Below are 18157 nucleotides of genomic sequence, written 5' to 3'. Positions count from 1 at the left end.
AAATGTTAGTGAGCTTTACACGTTTAGACTCCAATGGTTTATAATCGAAAATACATTTGTGACCTTTTATGATTATAAAAATGTATTTAGTCCGCACTTGTAATCTCATACAAGTAAAATAGTTTGGTTCATTGTTTATAACCGAGAAATCATATGTCGTGAGTATCGTGTTGAAAATATTATATATACGAATTATATAGAATAATGTTTTCAACACTTATCCATTTTGTTTAAAAGTTCCGTTTTAGTGATAGAACATCTAGATTAAAATTTATGGGTTCTAGTATGAGCCTATAACCAAACTATGGACGCGCAAGCCTCTGTAAAGCAGTATGGTGAGCAGATGTACTATGATTATCACAACGATTCATCGACGTCGTGAAATATATAAGTGATTGAACGCTTACGCCCGTTTTGACTCGTCAGACGATGGTTGTAGCTAGCAACCGCAGGCGGGGCTGTCAACCCGTATAGATCTATACCAATGTTCCACGTTCTTTTCGGATTAACGATTATAAAACAGAGGGATTTGTACTAAGTTTTTGAGTTCTTAGCTATGAAGTGTTTCTCATACAGAATATCCTTAAATTGTTAAGTTAGGATTTTTGTATAAAATATCAATTTTATATAAAAATAATCATATTTTATAAACACTACTTATTTTATAAAATGTTACAAGGTATTTTTATAAACTCCATTTTTATATAAAATAACAATTTTATATAAAAATAATCATATTTCATAAAAACTACTTATTTTTATAAAATGTTACAAGATCCTTTTATAAACTCCATTTTTATATAAAATATCAATTTTATATAAAAGTAATCATATTTTATAAAAACTACTTATTTTATAAAATGTTTCAAGATCCTTTTATAAACTCTATTTTTTATATAAAATATCAATTTTATATAAAAATAATCATATTTTATAAAAACTACTTATTTTATAAAATATTACAATGTCTTTTTATAAACTCCATTTTTATATAAAATAACAATTTTATATAAAAATAATCATGTTTTATAACATAAATTCAATGGAACACTTTTGTATCTATTAGTCTAGTTATCTCATATTATATTTACACTTTAGACCTTGCTCGTAAATAAATTAACAAAGTAGGTCCTAAGTCTATAATTTTATTGGTTTGTTTTATTAATGACCATTCTAACACTAATGGTTAGTTTTGATTATCAACCAAAAATACTTGCATGGACATATGTCAGAAAGATAATACCAACACATATATTTATATTGGCATCTAATTTTTCTTATAATTGTTTTAACGCTACATGAACAACAAAGGAGACTAGTTTATCATGCATGAATTATTTTCGTATACCCATTGCATGTATGTTTTGATATAGATAAGATGTTGGGTACTAACCCGCTAGAGAAAATGTTAAGAGTATATGACATATTATGGTATTATAATTTATTATCTAGCATTCAAAGTGTGTATGTATCTCCCCCCAAAATTATTAAAACTCAAAGAAAAGTGGCCATAAAGACTCACCTTTGTTGCGTGATCTAAACCCGAGACTTGTTCATTTTTAGGAAGGCTTCTTGTGTCACCTTTAAAACCGGTACTAAGGAAGATTTCGGGTTGTTTTGGGTGATCAACAAAAGGGTTTATGGTCTCTAAGTTCCAGCTCAAAATCAGCAAATAAAAATAGAAGAGATGATTATTTACGTGAGTTTTTGGGGTGTCTCAAGGGAAGAATATGTATGGGATTTATATGGTTATAAATTTGTAATGTGAGTCTCATGTGATGTGGGCAATAGTTTATGTTGTACAAGTTGCATGCAAAAGTTCTTTTCAGTTGTAGTCTTTGTGAAAGAAACGTAGGTTTTAGCCAATTGAAGTTATGCCCATTTGTTCTTATATAATCATGATACTCAATAACTAGTTGTGATAATTGAGAGATGCTCCATGTAGAGAAATAGGCATTGAGGTACAACCACTATTTTTCATCATGAATTCTTGTATTGTATGATATTATCGGTTTCTATTTTATGATAATTGAGATATGGGGTTTTCTAGGTGGTGTACGCAAGGATAGCTATTACTATAGGTATGGTTTTATGTTGGTTAAGTAAAAATATGTCATTCCAACTAATGAAGGTAATTTAATTAAACAAGTGGTTAGCAGTGTCCCATTTAGTGATGTTTAACTTGTTCAAAACAAATTCTTATCTTTAGGTGACATGCGGCGATACTTGTAAAAAAACTTTTTATCATTAAACAAGATCTTAATGGGTTGAGGCGTTTGGAAAGTGGTTATAGATTTAAAATGTCCCACATATATTTTATTATTCCAGCATTTCATTCCTCGGTTCATAATAGGAAAATTTTATTGCGGCGGTTTGGTCGATGTTTTTCGACATAAAATTACCAATTGTTACATTTAAGAATAAATCCCTTCAACATGTTTTTGAAGTCAACCTTCCTTTCTTTATCCAGTCTTTCTATTTCTGTCCTGTTATTTTCCTGCATCAATAAATTTATCAGTTAAATGCAAGAAATAAAAAAAAGATATAAAAATATAAAACAAATACCTTAACCCGCTCATACTCTCTGGTATCACACCTTTTTGCATCCTTTGTGACTCTAATTATTTCCCTTAACACTCCCAATTTAAGTGCCTTTAACCTTTCATTGCCAATAGTTTTAGAAGATGTTTCTATTTTTTCTACTTGTGAGTATAATGAATAGTCAAATACTCCCTAAAAATAATAAAGAATCAATTAAGTTTTATGACCTGGCGGTTGACACCACACTCTAGCAAGAGTTCTATGGCAGCAATAACAAATTATTTGCCATATTTACCAACAAAAGTCATCTGAACTTGGATCAGCTCCAGAAGATCTGCATATCTTGGAGCAGAAAAACAGAGACTTGAAATCGTCTATTTCAGGTCAGGAGGACATTCCCTGTATGTATGTACAAGATTCAATAACATTAACAAGAATATATATATATATATATATATATATATATATATATATATATATATATATATATATATTACTAAGATTTCTTGATAGCAAATCAAGAAATCTGACCTATCAACTGTTTTTGGCATTCAAATCATCAGATGATAACTTTCACACTTGTAATTCATGAAAGCATCCTTAATAGAAGGCTTAAATAAAGGGAAAAACAAAAAGACCAATAATCTAAATTAAAACATTAAGAGAGAATCAAACATAATTTTGAGTTTCAATAATTGGAAGACGAACAACCACAAGCTCAGAAAATAACTCGAAGATTTATTTTTCATATTTACCAATAAAAACCATCTGCACTTGGATTAGCTCAGGAAGATCTACACATCTTGGAGCAGCAAAATAAAGACTTGAAATCACCTCTTTCAGGTGAAGAGGACATTCCGTGTATTGTATGTAGGACAAAATTCCATAAAATTAGATAATCAGGGCAATTGATAACATTAACAATAATAAATATGACTAGATTTCTATATGAAGGATATTGATTGTTTAAATCGTAGTACCTGATTCTTCACATCGGTGGTGATTGCACCATGGCCTCTCCAATCGAAAAATCATCTGAGAGATCGTTCGTCGGAAGGATCGGAGCCTTTTTGGCATCAGCATGGAACCTGAGATGAGATCCAGATCTAAGTCCGAGATGCTTTCGTATTCCGATGAATTCATGTCGGAGAATCGAGTGATGCCATGGACAAGCTGACAGATCAAGCTTTTGGTGATTCTTTGCGCGAATGAAATTAGTTTTGAAGTGAGACTCCTCCGTGTTTAAACGACTGGGCTCCGTCGTCGACCACCTGACGAATGAAGATGTCGTCTCCGACGAGGAGGCACTCTTTGGAGGCGATGCGATGGTAGAAGTTGGGATGAAGGGAGAGAGAGAGAGAGAGAGAGAGAGAGAGAGAGAGAGAGAGAGAGATGGGGGTTGATGTGATTCAATCTGGTGATAGGCCTCTTAATTATCTTTTTTACTAAAATTCCCCTAATTCATTTAATTATGATGCTCCTGTCCTTTTTATCCAAAGCATTTACAAAAATATCACAAAGCATCCTAACCTTTTATTATTTTGATTTAACGACTCACGTTTGGTTCTCGGAAAACTTTAAATTATCAAATAATTATTCCGCTCTCTCTCTCTCTCTCTATATATATATATATATATATATATATATATATATATATATATATATATAAAAGAACAACTACATCCACCCTATCTACAACAACCAATTATTGGTCTAAACTATTTATGTCAATTCACCTCGTTAGACTTAGTATCAATAAAAAGCAAAAAACAAAAATAGTATAAAACAAATATATATATATATATATATATATATATATATATATATATATATATATATATATATATATATATATATATATATATATATGGGGTGAGATCCGTTGAGAACTCATGGTTTCGGAGAACCTGAGAAGTAAAAGTGGAGCATTAGATCAAAATTAACCCATTAAGGGCATGATAGTCATCTTACCAATTTCATATAATGTTTAGACCAATAATTGGTTGTTGTAGATAGGGTGGATGTAGTTGTTCTTAAGATCAAAAATAATATTACACGTAAGGAAATAATAGAGATATAGTATGATCTAGTTTATTAGGATTTAGGACAACCAACCTAACAGAGCTATATATATATATATATATATATATATATATATATATATATATATATATATATATTGTTGTAAATAATTGGTGGTGTTGTAAATAATTGGTGGATGACATAAGAATTGGTGCATGGCAAATTTGTCAATATTTCTAACTAGTTACAATTATATGTTAGTAAAATTTGTAGTATAAATACCCCTCCATTGTAAAGAATGAAACACACCAAAAGTTATAAGAGATATAACTTTCATATTCTCTCTAAATATTCTTTCTTCTCAATTAAAGTTCTTATCAAAGTTTACTAGTTTGGTTTGATTTATAGTTACATTAATTACGCTTAATTCATAACACGTTATCAACACGAAAGCTCTAATCAAGGTTACTAAACAAGTGGAAAATCACATCTATCTTAATCAAGGTATGTATTACTTAGTAAAAACACTATTAATTATAAAAACCTCAATCATATTAAAATAATAATACTATTGAATTAATGAAACTTATACATTATGGACATTATGGATTACTAACAATTTTTATTTCTTATACTAACATTTCTTTATGTATTCTAATTTTTATACTAACATTTACATTATGCAACTAATTTTTATTTATGCAAACTAACATTTACATTATGCAACTAATTTTTATTTATGCAAACTAACATTTACATTATGCAACTAACTTTTATTTATGCATACTAACATTTATATTATGCTACTAACTTTTATTTGTGCATACTAACATTTAAATTATATTTATTTATACATGTCAATGTTTATTTATATTTTAGATACTCTTCATAATTTTATTTAAACTTGTACTAATATTTATTTATGTTTCTAATTAGTAAAGTTATGTATTAGTTATAAGTCTTATTATATGATGTATAAAATACGTATACATATATACACAACGGGAATATATATGCAACAATTATAAACAACAAAAACAACGGCTATATTTTTTTACCATAAATAAACATCTTTACCCTGCTTATTTTACCTACAACAAATATTTCTCTCTTCTATCAAATAAATCAATTTCAAGAAATCAAGCTTCAAGATGATTCATCCTTTTGTGATAATCATGACTATAATAGTCATGTTACTTTTCATCCCAATCCTTAACATCGAAGATAATATGGAATTTCATCTACTTTTAGGCTTGTATGCAATGTTAGCTTTACCGCTTCTTTTTTGTGTAATATTTATTGAAATAAACGGATTTTAATTTTAATTTTTATTTTGTTTAAAATTTATAGTTACATTATGTCCAACATTGCAAAGCTCGAGTTTGCAGCACTTGAAGTTAGTGGGAAAAACTATGTGCCATGGATGATAGATGTAAAAATGCATCTTGAATCCATGGGTAGCTCAAATACTATATATGAATTTAATAATTGCTTGGCACAAGACAAAGCAAAAGTACAAGTTTTCCTTCGTAAACATATTGATAAAATGTTGAGATTTTGAATATTTTGAAAGAAAGATTTGATCATCAAAAGGAAGTTATACTTCCACATGCTAGAGATGAATGGAGAACACTAAGGTTTCAAGACTTCAAGAAAGTAAATGAATACAACTCAGCTTTGTTCAGAATATGTTCACAACTCAAGTATTGTGGACAAGAGGTTACTGATGAAGATATGTTGGAGAAAACTTACTCAACATTTCATGCAACAAACATTACGTTGATGCAACAATATCGGATGCAAAAGTTCACAAGATATTCTCAACTGAATGCATGTCTGCTCGTTGCAGAGCAAAACAATGAACTCTTAATGAAAAACCATGAATCTCGTCCAACGGGATCAGTAGCACTTCCTGAAGCAAATGCTACAAATATTGATTGTCATCGAAACAATACACGTGGAAGAGGGTGAGGTCGTGGTTGAGGGCGAGGCCGTGGCTATTTTAATCGAAACCAAAGCCATAATCAGAACCATAATTCTGGTCGTGGACAAGGTAATAATCGTGGTCGTGTCCAGAAAAGAAACAATTACCAATATTCACAAAGAAACAATGTCCACACACAAGATAAGGCCAAAGTGGCAAGGCATGACACTGGGACATCACAAAAATCTGATGGTTCATGTTATAGATGTGGTAGCACAGGCCATTGGTCAAGGACCTGTCGCACAACTGCACATCTTTGTCAACTTTATCAAGAGTCCATTAAAGGAAAAGGAAAAGAAGCAAACCTCATTGATAATGTTGAATTCACTCCGCTAAATGTTGCTGATTTCTGTAATGACATGAAAGACATAAACTAAAAAAAAATCTATTATTGTTCTAGTAAAACTGTTTTTCCTTCGTTTGTTTTTCATGTAATGTATTTCCTACAATAAATGAGCTTTCTTTTTAATAATAATTATGATTATGTTTATTCACTTATTATTCCTTTTATATGTGAAGTTTAATATGAGTCCAACTGGAGCACAACACCAAGAAAAGATTGGAGATCTTTGTATATCAGATAGTGGTAGTACACATACTATTCTGAAATCAAAGAAATATTTTTCAGAATTAGTACCAACAAAAACAGTCATACATACAATATCAGGTCCTGCAAACTTGATAGAGGGAACCGGGAAAGCCCATTTTATATTACCAAATGGTACAAGCTTTTGTATAGAAAATGCCTTATTTTCTCCAAAGTCTAATAGAAACTTATTAAGTTTCAATGACATATATTTCAAAGGTTATGACACAAAAACTGTGAACATTGAAAATAAAAAATATATGTATATTATAGACAAAAACCATGTGCTTGAAAAACTACCAACACTTGATTCTGGTCTGCATTATACATATATACATATGATTGAATCAAATATGGTAGTAGAAGGAAAACATTGTGATCCTGGGACATTCAGTTTATGGCATGATAGGTTGGGCCACCCAGGATTAACAATGATGCGAAGGATAATTGAGAATACACACGGACATCCATTGAAGGACCAAAAGTTTCCTCAATCCAATAGCATAAAACCATGTGCATCTTGTTCCCTTGGAAAGTTAATTATAAAACATTCTCCAATGAAAGTTGAAAGGGAGTCACATAGATTTCTAGAAAGAATTCAAGGTGATATATGTGGACCGATTCACCCACCATCTGGACCATTTAGATACTTTATGGTCTTAATAGATGCATCCAACAAATGGTCTCATGTTTTCCTATTATCAACTCGTAATATGGCATTTGCAAAGTTTCTTGCCCAAATTATTAAATTAACGGCACATTTCCCTGATTATACTATCAAAAGAGTGAGACTTGATAATGCTGGTGAATTTACTTCACAAGCATTTAATGACTATTGTATGTCTGTAGGAATTGTTGTTGAGCATCCAGTTGCTCATGTACACACACAAAATGGTTTAGCTGAATCACTGATTAAACGTCTCCAGCTAATAGCTAGACCATTGATAATGAGGACCAAACTTCCTGTTTCTATTTAAAGCCATGAAATCTTACATGCTGGATCATTGATACGCATAAGACCAAGTTCATATCATGTATATTCTCCATTACAACTTGCTTTCGGTCAAGAGCCAAATATATCCCATTTGAGAATTTTTGGGTGTGCAGTATATGTCCCTATTGCACCACCTCAACGGACAAAAATGGGTCCTCAAAGAAGGTTGGGAATATATGTTGGTTATGAGTCAGTCTCTATTATAAGATATCTTGAACCATTAACAGGTGATGTTTTCACAGCACGCCTAGCAGATTGTCAATTTGATGAGGCAAATTTCCCATCATTAGGTGGAGAAAAGAAGATTCTGGAAAAGGATGTGTCATGGCATGAGCCTACTTTATCATATCTTGACCCTCGCACAAAGCAATGTGACATGGAAGTTCAAAAGATAATTCATTTCCAAGAAATGGCAAATCAATTACCTGATGCATTTACTGACACAAAAAGGTGACTAAATCATATATACCAGCTGTCAATGTTCCAGCTCGAATTGACATTCCACATGGACAATCTGATGATAAAGTCACTCAAGAGTCTAAAACACGCCCGAAGCGTGGAAGGCCATTCGGTTCTAAGGATAAGAACCACGAAAAAGAAGAGGAGCAGAAAATGCACTAGATCACGATGAAAGTGTTCCTGGAGAAACACGAATTATTCAAATTCCCCCAGGAAAGGAGGATGATGCATTAAATTATAGTCAGACAAATAGAATATGTGACCAAAATGAATCTGACAATATAGGTGCAATATTTTCTTATTCAGTTGCATGTGATATTATGAATGATGATCCGGAACCACAATCTGTCATTGAATGTCAAAGAAGAAATTATTGGGCTAAATGGAAGGAAGCTATGCAAGTTGAATTAAATTCTCTTAACAAGAGAAAGGTTTTTGGGAACATTATCCTCATACCTGAAGTTGTGAAACCATTAGGATATAGATGGATCTTCGTACGAAAAAGAAATGAGAAAGACGAAATTGTAAGATACAAGGCCAGGCTTATTGCTCAAGGTTTCTCTCAAAGACCTGGAATTGATTATGAAGAAACTTATTCACCGGTAATGGATGCAACCACTTTCAGATATTTAATCAGCTTGGCAGTATCTAAAAATTTAGAGATGCGTCTTATGGATGTTGTTACAACTTACTTGTATGGATCACTTGATAGTGATATCTATATGAAAATCCCTGAAGGATTTAAAATACCTGAAGCGTTAAGTGCAAAACCCAAAGAAATGTATTCTATAAAATTACAAAGATCTTTGTATGGGTTAAAGCAATCTGGGTGCATGTGGTACAATCGTTTAAGCGATTATTTGACAAGTAAAGGTTATAAAAATAACACTATTTGTCCATGTGTATTTATTAAGAAAACAACATCTGGATATGTGATCATAGCAGTCTATGTTGATGATCTAAACATCATTGGAACGAATAAAGAAATCCTTGAAGTGATTGAACTTTTAAAGAAAGAATTTGAAATGAAAGATCTTGGAAAAACCAAATATTGTCTTGGTTTACAGATTGAGCATATGCCTAACGGAATACTTGTGCATCAATCAAATTACATAGAAAGAGTCTCGAAACGTTTCAATATGGAAAATGAAAATCCTTTAAGCACTCCAATGGTTGTTAGATCATTAAATATTGACAAGGATCCATTTCGTCCATGCGAAGAAAATGAAGAAGTCCTTGGTTCAGAAGTACCATATCTAAATGCAATTGGAGCTCTTATGTATCTTACCAATTGTACTAGACCTGACATTTCTTTCGTTGTAAACTTGCTAGCAAGATTTAGTTCAGCCCCAACAAAAAGACATTGGAATGGAATCAAACATATTTTTCGATACCTTCGAGATACTAGTGATTTAGGGTTATTTTACCCTAACAATTCAAAACAAGGCTTGATTGGTTATGCAGATGCAGGTTATTTGTCTGATCCTCATAAAGCTAGATATCAAACTGGATATGTATTCATGAATGGAGGTACTACAATTTCCTGGCGTTCTCAAAAGCAAACACTTGTTGCCACATCTTCAAATCATGCTGAAGTAATTGCACTAAATGAAGCTAGTAGAGAATGTACATGGTTAAGATCGATGACACAACTAGTTTTAACTTCATGTGGAATTGAAAAGGATATATGTCCAACTTTAACTTATGAAGATAACTCAGCATGTGTCACTCAAATGAAAGAGGGATATATCAAGAGCGACAGGACAAAACATATACCTCCAAAGTTTTTTGAGTACACTCAAGAGCTTATAAAGAACCATCAAGTTGAAATCAAATATGTTCAATCCAGTAACAATGCAACAGACCTTTTTACGAAGGCACTTCCTACTGCAATCTTCAGGAAACATGTCCATGGCATCGGAATGCGACATGTGCATAGAACATAATGTGACGGATGTCTAAATAAGGGGGAGTCAACTATACACTGCACTCTTTTTCCCTTCGCTAAAGTTTTTTTCCCACTGAGTTTTCTTTAGCAACGTTTTTAATGAGGCAGTACGTCAAAGTTGAATGCTAAAATGATGTCATCCAAGGGGGAGTGTTGTAAATAATTGGTGGTTTTGTAAATAATTGGTGGATGACATAATAATTGGTGCATGGCAAATTTGTCAACATTTCTAACTAGTTACAATTATATGTTAGTAAAATTTGTAGTATAAATACCCCTCCATTGTAAAGAATGAAACGCACCAAAAGTTATAAGAGATATAACTTTCATATTCTCTCTAAATATTCTTTCTTCTCAATTAAAGTTCTTATCAAAGTATACTAGTTTGGTTTGATTTATAGTTACATTAATTACGCTTAATTCATAACATATATATATATATATATATATATATATATATATATATATATGAAACTATAATTAGATATCCTTATGGTCTCTTCTGATATATATATATATATATATATATATATATATATATATATATATATATATATATATATATATATATCATAGAAATTAACATTCTTATGTCATATCATTAACATCAACATTTTGATGATTATAAATTTTTTAAAATATATTATATAACATGTATGATTTTTTTAAAATAAGTTAAATAATATAACTATTATGTTTAATTTAAATTATTTAAGGTAATCTTATTATTTGTCTTCTTTTTTTAATGTATAATTTTTTTTAACGTTTCGTTATATACAATATTTACTGTTTTATTTTAATTTAGATGTTTTGTTTGTTTAAATACAATTTACATTTTTCAAACTACTTCCCTCTTTTATTATAAATCATCAAATAAAGTATAAATACCTAGTTCCTTTCATTATAAACTAATGAGCGGACAACAGATAGAATATGTGCCCCAAAAAAGAAGAGTTATATAGATTAATTTGTAAATAGTATTAAGCGCTTAATATAGTTCAATACATATCAATGGAAGACAAACAGACAACAAGTTGCGCCGCTAAAAAGTAGACTAGAGTTAGAGGGTTGGTATGTCCAGAGAATGAAAAGAAAGATAGAAAGAGTATCTTAGAAAGATCCTTGGGTCAAAGAGTCAAAGAAGTGTATTGTTGAGTACAAGAGTTGATTGGCATTGCTTGCAATCAACTAACCATGTAGAGTAGAAAGTCCATTGTTGAATGGAAGGTGTATGAGGTATATTGGTTAGAGCTTGCACCAAGACATTGATGTTATATTGATAGCACTGACTAGAGATAGATTGGAAGAGAAAGGAGATAGATGTGTAGATAGGGAGAAAGAGGTGCAACAAGTGTCATGAGTGACACTCAAGAGAAAGGTAGTAAGAATGTTCCAATAAAAGCAGTTAATGTCTTGGAAACATGAGTAGACGGTCAATACTTCTGGCGAAGTAAGAGATATATAGTATGCTGAGTAAGAGGACACTTCGGTAGTGTATCCACAAGAGAGAAAGAAAATGAGGTGTAAATCCTAAAGTAAGAAGAGATAGCTCGTAAGAATATGTAGATATGTATGTGTTATGTAACAACTTTCTTGCGAGTAATTGTTATAGAAAAAAGTAAGATTAGACCTTATTTCTTATAAGGGACAATTAGAAAGAGAATAAAAAGTGGCATAGATAAGTGAGAAGATAGTGACTCGTGAGAAGAGTCTAAGGCTGGGTGCAGATTCCTAGTATAAAATATGAGGACTAAGTTTAATATAGAGGTGAGAAGTTAGAAACATTATAGATTGTGACTCCTGATGTGAGAGACAAGTATGCTTGGTAGATACATCTTTTAATGTATCAAACATAGATTTTTTAAGAAGATGCAAGGAAGTCATAACATTTGGCTTGCAAGAAGTTGAGGACTAAGAAAAGTGATGAGACATCCCTTATTTTCCAGAACCGAAAAAACTTTTCTTTACGCTTTGAAAATCATAATATCTTTTGTTTGAGGAAAATCCCAGTACAATAAAACATTTTTCGGAAACTGTTTAGTTTTATTCAAATATCTTGAGTAAAGATGTTGTTTCAATATAGAAAACCTTAAGGATGTCATAATCAATACAATACATAAATTACAGCATAAAGACCTAATGGTCCTAAACCCTATAATAGGCTTGTCTCTTAATCATTTGGCATCCTAATCATGTTCCAACAACTTAAACCCTATTACAAGTGATGCATATAGTTTGATTGAGTCAATTTTGGGAAAACCTGGTGAGATACATATGATTTTCAATCCCACAATGTTTTGATTAAATCAAATATCTCAAAAACCTGCAAAAACCAACTATTATCAAACAACACAACCTAAATATCTATAAGGAATTATACCCTTAATTACTTATCCTGTCGATCCTCACATATTGATCCTATAACAGTGGCCTTATAAGATCTATCTTGATGCATCACTGTAAGAAACAAGTTGAATGTACTGCTTTGGGATGACCTTGGCAACAAGCGTTAGTAAAAAAAAGGCAACAAAGAGGGGGACAAAGTACATGAATGAACCTATGATCCTATTTATTTGGTTCAATGGAGCCATTACTTTTCCTGAGGATAAATAGATTAAGAACATAAGTGATATCGTGGTAAGTTGAGAAGAACTTAGCATGAAAGAGATACTAAACTTATGAATCAGGGAATGTAATGGTGAGGTTGGATCTAAGTAAGCATAGTGTGCATGCAGTGTATGGGCACTACAGATGCATTGCACCCATGGTGATTCAGTGGACCCATTCAGCTACCTGAGGATCGAGTGGTTGGACAAGAAAGGTAAAATGGTATTTATTAAGGAACTTCCATGTATAGATTGAGACATGGAATCTCGAGAGTGGAAAAGAGATAGAAGTGAAAGTAGTGCATAAGCACTAAGAGATTATTGAGAAAAAGAGTTGTAGTTTGATACAACACTGTAGAATGAGAGTGAAGTGATTAGATGTAACACTTCACAAAGAGTTATAAAAAAGTTAAAAAAATGGTGGTGTGACCACCTATGTTGTGGAAGCGTTGTGGAATGGTAACTTACATAATAGAAGATGGTTAAGATGTGTGTTAGTATGCATGTGAGAAAGAGAATGAGAAAAGGTAGGTTTATGCACATGGTTATGAAAAGTGGGGCAAAAAAAATGAAAGATAGCGTTAAGTATGAAATATGATTGCATAAGGGTAGATAGATTAGTAGACGCCCTTAACAACCATTGTGAGTAGATATATGAAGAAAGTTTGGTCATCGCATTGAAAATGCAAATAAAAGGAAAGTAAATTGCTATTTTGGGTTAAGATGTTAAAGAAGAAAATAAACTTAAAAATGGGTCATTAAGTGAGAACCCAAAATTTAGAGAGTTTACTTTTAGTCAATTATTGACCAATAAGGCAAAATGGTCAATTATGAGAATTTTAAAAGATTATGTAGTTTTGACTTCATGAAAATGACCAAAGTGAGTTAAAATCACTTATAAGAGATTAGATAAGTAAGTTCAAGACAAAGAATGCATGGGAATATACATTTTGGCCAAAAGGGTAAAATAGGAATTTTTATGCTTTTTGGGCCAAGTTTATGACTTAATAGATTAAGATCCACATTAAGTTAGTCGGAAGTGATTTAACAGAATTGTATAGTACGTTCCCACCTTTTCCTGGATATGAAAAGCATAGAAAACGGGTTAGAAAGGAAGAAGATATACTTGTTAGAAGTTGGGATAAAAGTTGTCCCAAAGTTGGAACGGAATCAGCTAAGAAGGTTGATGATCTACAGCCACCACGACATAGAAAGCTGCTCACCACAACATGGTGAGTGATAACAAGGGTTTAAACATTGTTGTTCTGGTATAGAGAGAAACAGAAATGTAGTTTGCACCAAGGTGTGGTGTTATGGGCACAACAATGTGGTCGGAAAAGTAAGATGATGTGTGTAACATCCGATTTTCAGGTATTCTCATTTTAATCATTGGTCTACTTAAGGTTTACTCATTTGGTCCCTCAATGTTTTTGAAAAAGTCCAAGGTCAGCCCGTACGCTGGGTGTACGAGGAGGTATGCACATCATACTTGTGTAAGGAGAAGATCGGGGAGTGCCAAGCTTGGTACGATGGGCGTACGCTTGGTACGCATGGCGTACTAGCCCAAACTCCAAACCCTAATTTTAAGGGTAGCTCCCTATTTAAACAATCTTATATACCTTTGGACCATCATTATCAGCCACCATTTTCTCCTCAAACTCTAAATTCGAGTCTAAGTTGCTTGTGTGAGTTTTTGTAACGACCCAAATTTTCAAATAAAATTTTCATTTTTAATTAACCAAAACATTCCCATAAAATATGAAATATCAATGACAATTGTTTTCAAAATCCATAACATCAACATTTATTTCAAATATCAGAGAGTCCCATCAAATGTAATGTCGAAGAGTGTATGCCGTGCCATCAAGCCTTGTGATTGCCCTTAGGCTCAGATGTACCTGAAACAAATCAACAAACTGTAAGTTAATGCTTAGTGAGTTCCCCAGATCATACCCCACACCATCCACATAATCAAATAATCCATATTAGTTATAAAATCTACATAAACCACACAAGCCATGCATACAAACATATAAGGATGTCGTGGGCTCCTCCCAGGGTCTTACTCCAGGATGTCATGGGCTCCCCGACATGGTCTTACATCTAAGTGCCATGGGCTCCCCCAAGGTCTTTAGCTGGAAAGCCATGGGCTCTCCCACATGGTCTGACATCCGAGTTCCATGGGCTCCCCCCATGGTCTGACATCCGAGTGCCATGGGCTCCCCCCATGGTATTGACTTGAAAATCCATGGGCTCCCCTACATAGTCTTACATCCAAGTGCCATGGGCTCCCCCATGGTCTTTACTTGAAAAGCCATGGGCTCCCCCACATGGTCTTACATCCAAGCACCATTGGCTCCCCCATGGTCTTTCATGCAAGTACACCACATATACAACTAACATACCACCTAGCATATAACCAACTAACATGCCACATATCACTGCATCAACTAGTGTACCACATATCATAAAATGGGACAGCCTTGGTGCCTTCGACCCATAGGTATGGTGAGGAGACTGACCTCAATGCAAACTGTAGCTGAATAAGTCCAAGCTCCGAGTGTCAGCTCTGCCAACTCCCTAATCATAAACAACTCCTTAGTATACAACTCAACCCTTCAGATCCTTAAAAGTCCAACTTGGTCAACCATGGTCAAAGTCAAACTCAACGGTCAAGGTCAACAGTCCATGTTGACCCAACTCGTCGAGTGCATCTAGCAACTCGTCGAGTTCCTTCGGTGTTCATAAAACCGGGGAAAACCCTAGCCAACTCCCCGAGTTATCTCAGCAACTCGTCGAGTTGCTTAGTATCCAAAAACTGGGGAAAATCGTCCCAACTCATAGAGTCACCAGGCTAACTCGTCGAGTTTCCCCTTGACTTAACATAATCAGTCCTTCCAGTCGAATCCAAACCTCCAGACTACATATCCAATCACTTAAGATTGAAATACCATGTAAAGTTGCAAACTTTACGTGCATGCAAGGCCTCAAAAGGCTAAAACACTAAAACTAAGGTTCATACAATGTTTAGGGCATGGAAAAGGGCCTAGAGAGCAACTTTATGTCCATGAAGACCTAGAGGTGTCTAGATATGGAACCATATCCTCATGACAAGTCTAAATCCAAGTATGACACCATCTTGCACCAAAAGTGAGCATATACTTTCATAAGATGAGATCTAAGCAAATAGAGATCAAGGTAGCAACTTTTTACCTCCAAATGGATGCTAACACCAGGTAGATGCTAGATATCAAGCCCTCTCCTCACTTCAATCTTCAAGTTTCCTTCCAAAAAGCTCAAGATTCACCCTCCAAAGCTCACACACACTCAAGAATGCACAAAAGCGCGACTAGGGTTTCTCACATTCACTCTCCACAGGACTTTTAAATGTCCTTTCATGCATTATAGGACTTGTAGATTCATAAAAATGGTTGCTTGATCACTCTCTATAGCTCATGCATGAGTAAAGTAGCTTAGAGTGTGTTAGAAGGTAAAGTTTGTTGCATTGGGTCCTTCCTAGCCATGCAAAGGCTTAAAGTCGATGACTTTATGAATTAAGAGACCTTAGGATGGTCAAGTATGAGATTGGGTTAGATGTCTTAAAGTATTAAGATGAAATGTTGGTGGAAAACTGAATCAGTGGAGTACCCCGGGCGTACTCCTCTCTACGCCCCACATATTCGGGTCCACGGACGATTTGGCCAATGTTTGAGTAGTACGCCCCGCGTAAGGAGAAGTATTCCCAACGTACACGCTACGTAGTTGCCTTTCTTTGACTTTTGAGTTTTGGTCAAGATTTAGGGTTTTTGACCATGAGAAGGGAAAAATGGTCTTTTTACCCTTTAAGGACTTAGTTGTGGGATTTGGACTCTTGAGCTGAGTTTTGGACCTTAATCATTAATTAGTGTTAATTGTTTCGTTGACCAGGCGGGGTCTAGTTCCGGCAGTCTGGGTTTGAGATTTACTGGTCATCAGTAGCTGGTAAGTTTTCTCTCAGTGCTCGTCAGTCTACGACACCAATGACGGCTCACTAAATTGTGTATGTAAGATGCTAGTTGTCTTTGTGACTCCTTATAGGTTTTGAGTATAACAACAATTCCTAAGTGTGCATGCAACCCTAATGCTTTGGATCTAGATTTTCTCTAATTGAACATGCAAACTTGAACACAAAAGGAGATACCCTTGGAGAGATATACTATTTTCGATATTCATATAAAACTAGGGTTAGGTTACATACCTTGATTGTTATATTGTAATAACAATGAATCCCTTGTAGATCTTGAAGCTTGAGAACTTAGTGTCACAAGTGTAACACCTATAATGGCTCACAAACACACAATGCAAGAAGATGATATGAGAGAGGAGGATGTGAATTTTCGGCTCTGGGTTCTTCCAAAAGGGTTAGCCGAAAATCCTAGCTTTAGGGTTCTTTATATAGTGCACAAAGGATGCTATGGATTAACCTTAATTACAATTATGGTAGTTATCCACCTCCTTTAATTATCCATATATGATAAGATATTCTAGAAACTCTAGAATAATCTTACATATACACACCAAAAACCATCCACCGTTCCCCTAGGAAGGTTTTGGACCCTTTTTCTCAACTATTGAGTAATTATACTTTTAGTCCCCGCACTATTAGTTAATTCCTTTAATCCCAAAATTAATTCCAAATTAATTTCTGATTAAATATTAACTAATTACAGGATTACTAATTAATATATTATTTCCATAAGATATTAATAAATCATTAATTCCAATTAATCATCCTGTCTAGTTGCATGTGTGAAGGCAACCCAAAACGACCATGCCACTATCAATTCAAGTACATACCAATTATAAATATGGGCTTAGAATTTAATCCAACAGTCTCCCACTTGAATAAGTCTAATAACTATAATTGCAAGTATGACTTCAAAACTGATAGTCAATCGTAGCTCTCACAGCTCTCATTAAACTCTGATCAAGTCAGTTTCAAGTGCTAAGAAAAGGGATCATATAATCCTCCGTTCTG

This window comes from Lactuca virosa, chromosome 7, assembly GCF_052849685.1.
Source record: "Lactuca virosa cultivar CGN04683 chromosome 7, Lactuca_virosa_CGN04683_v6, whole genome shotgun sequence".
Lineage (NCBI taxonomy): Eukaryota > Viridiplantae > Streptophyta > Magnoliopsida > Asterales > Asteraceae > Lactuca > Lactuca virosa.
This window is presented reverse-complemented; position numbering follows the sequence as displayed.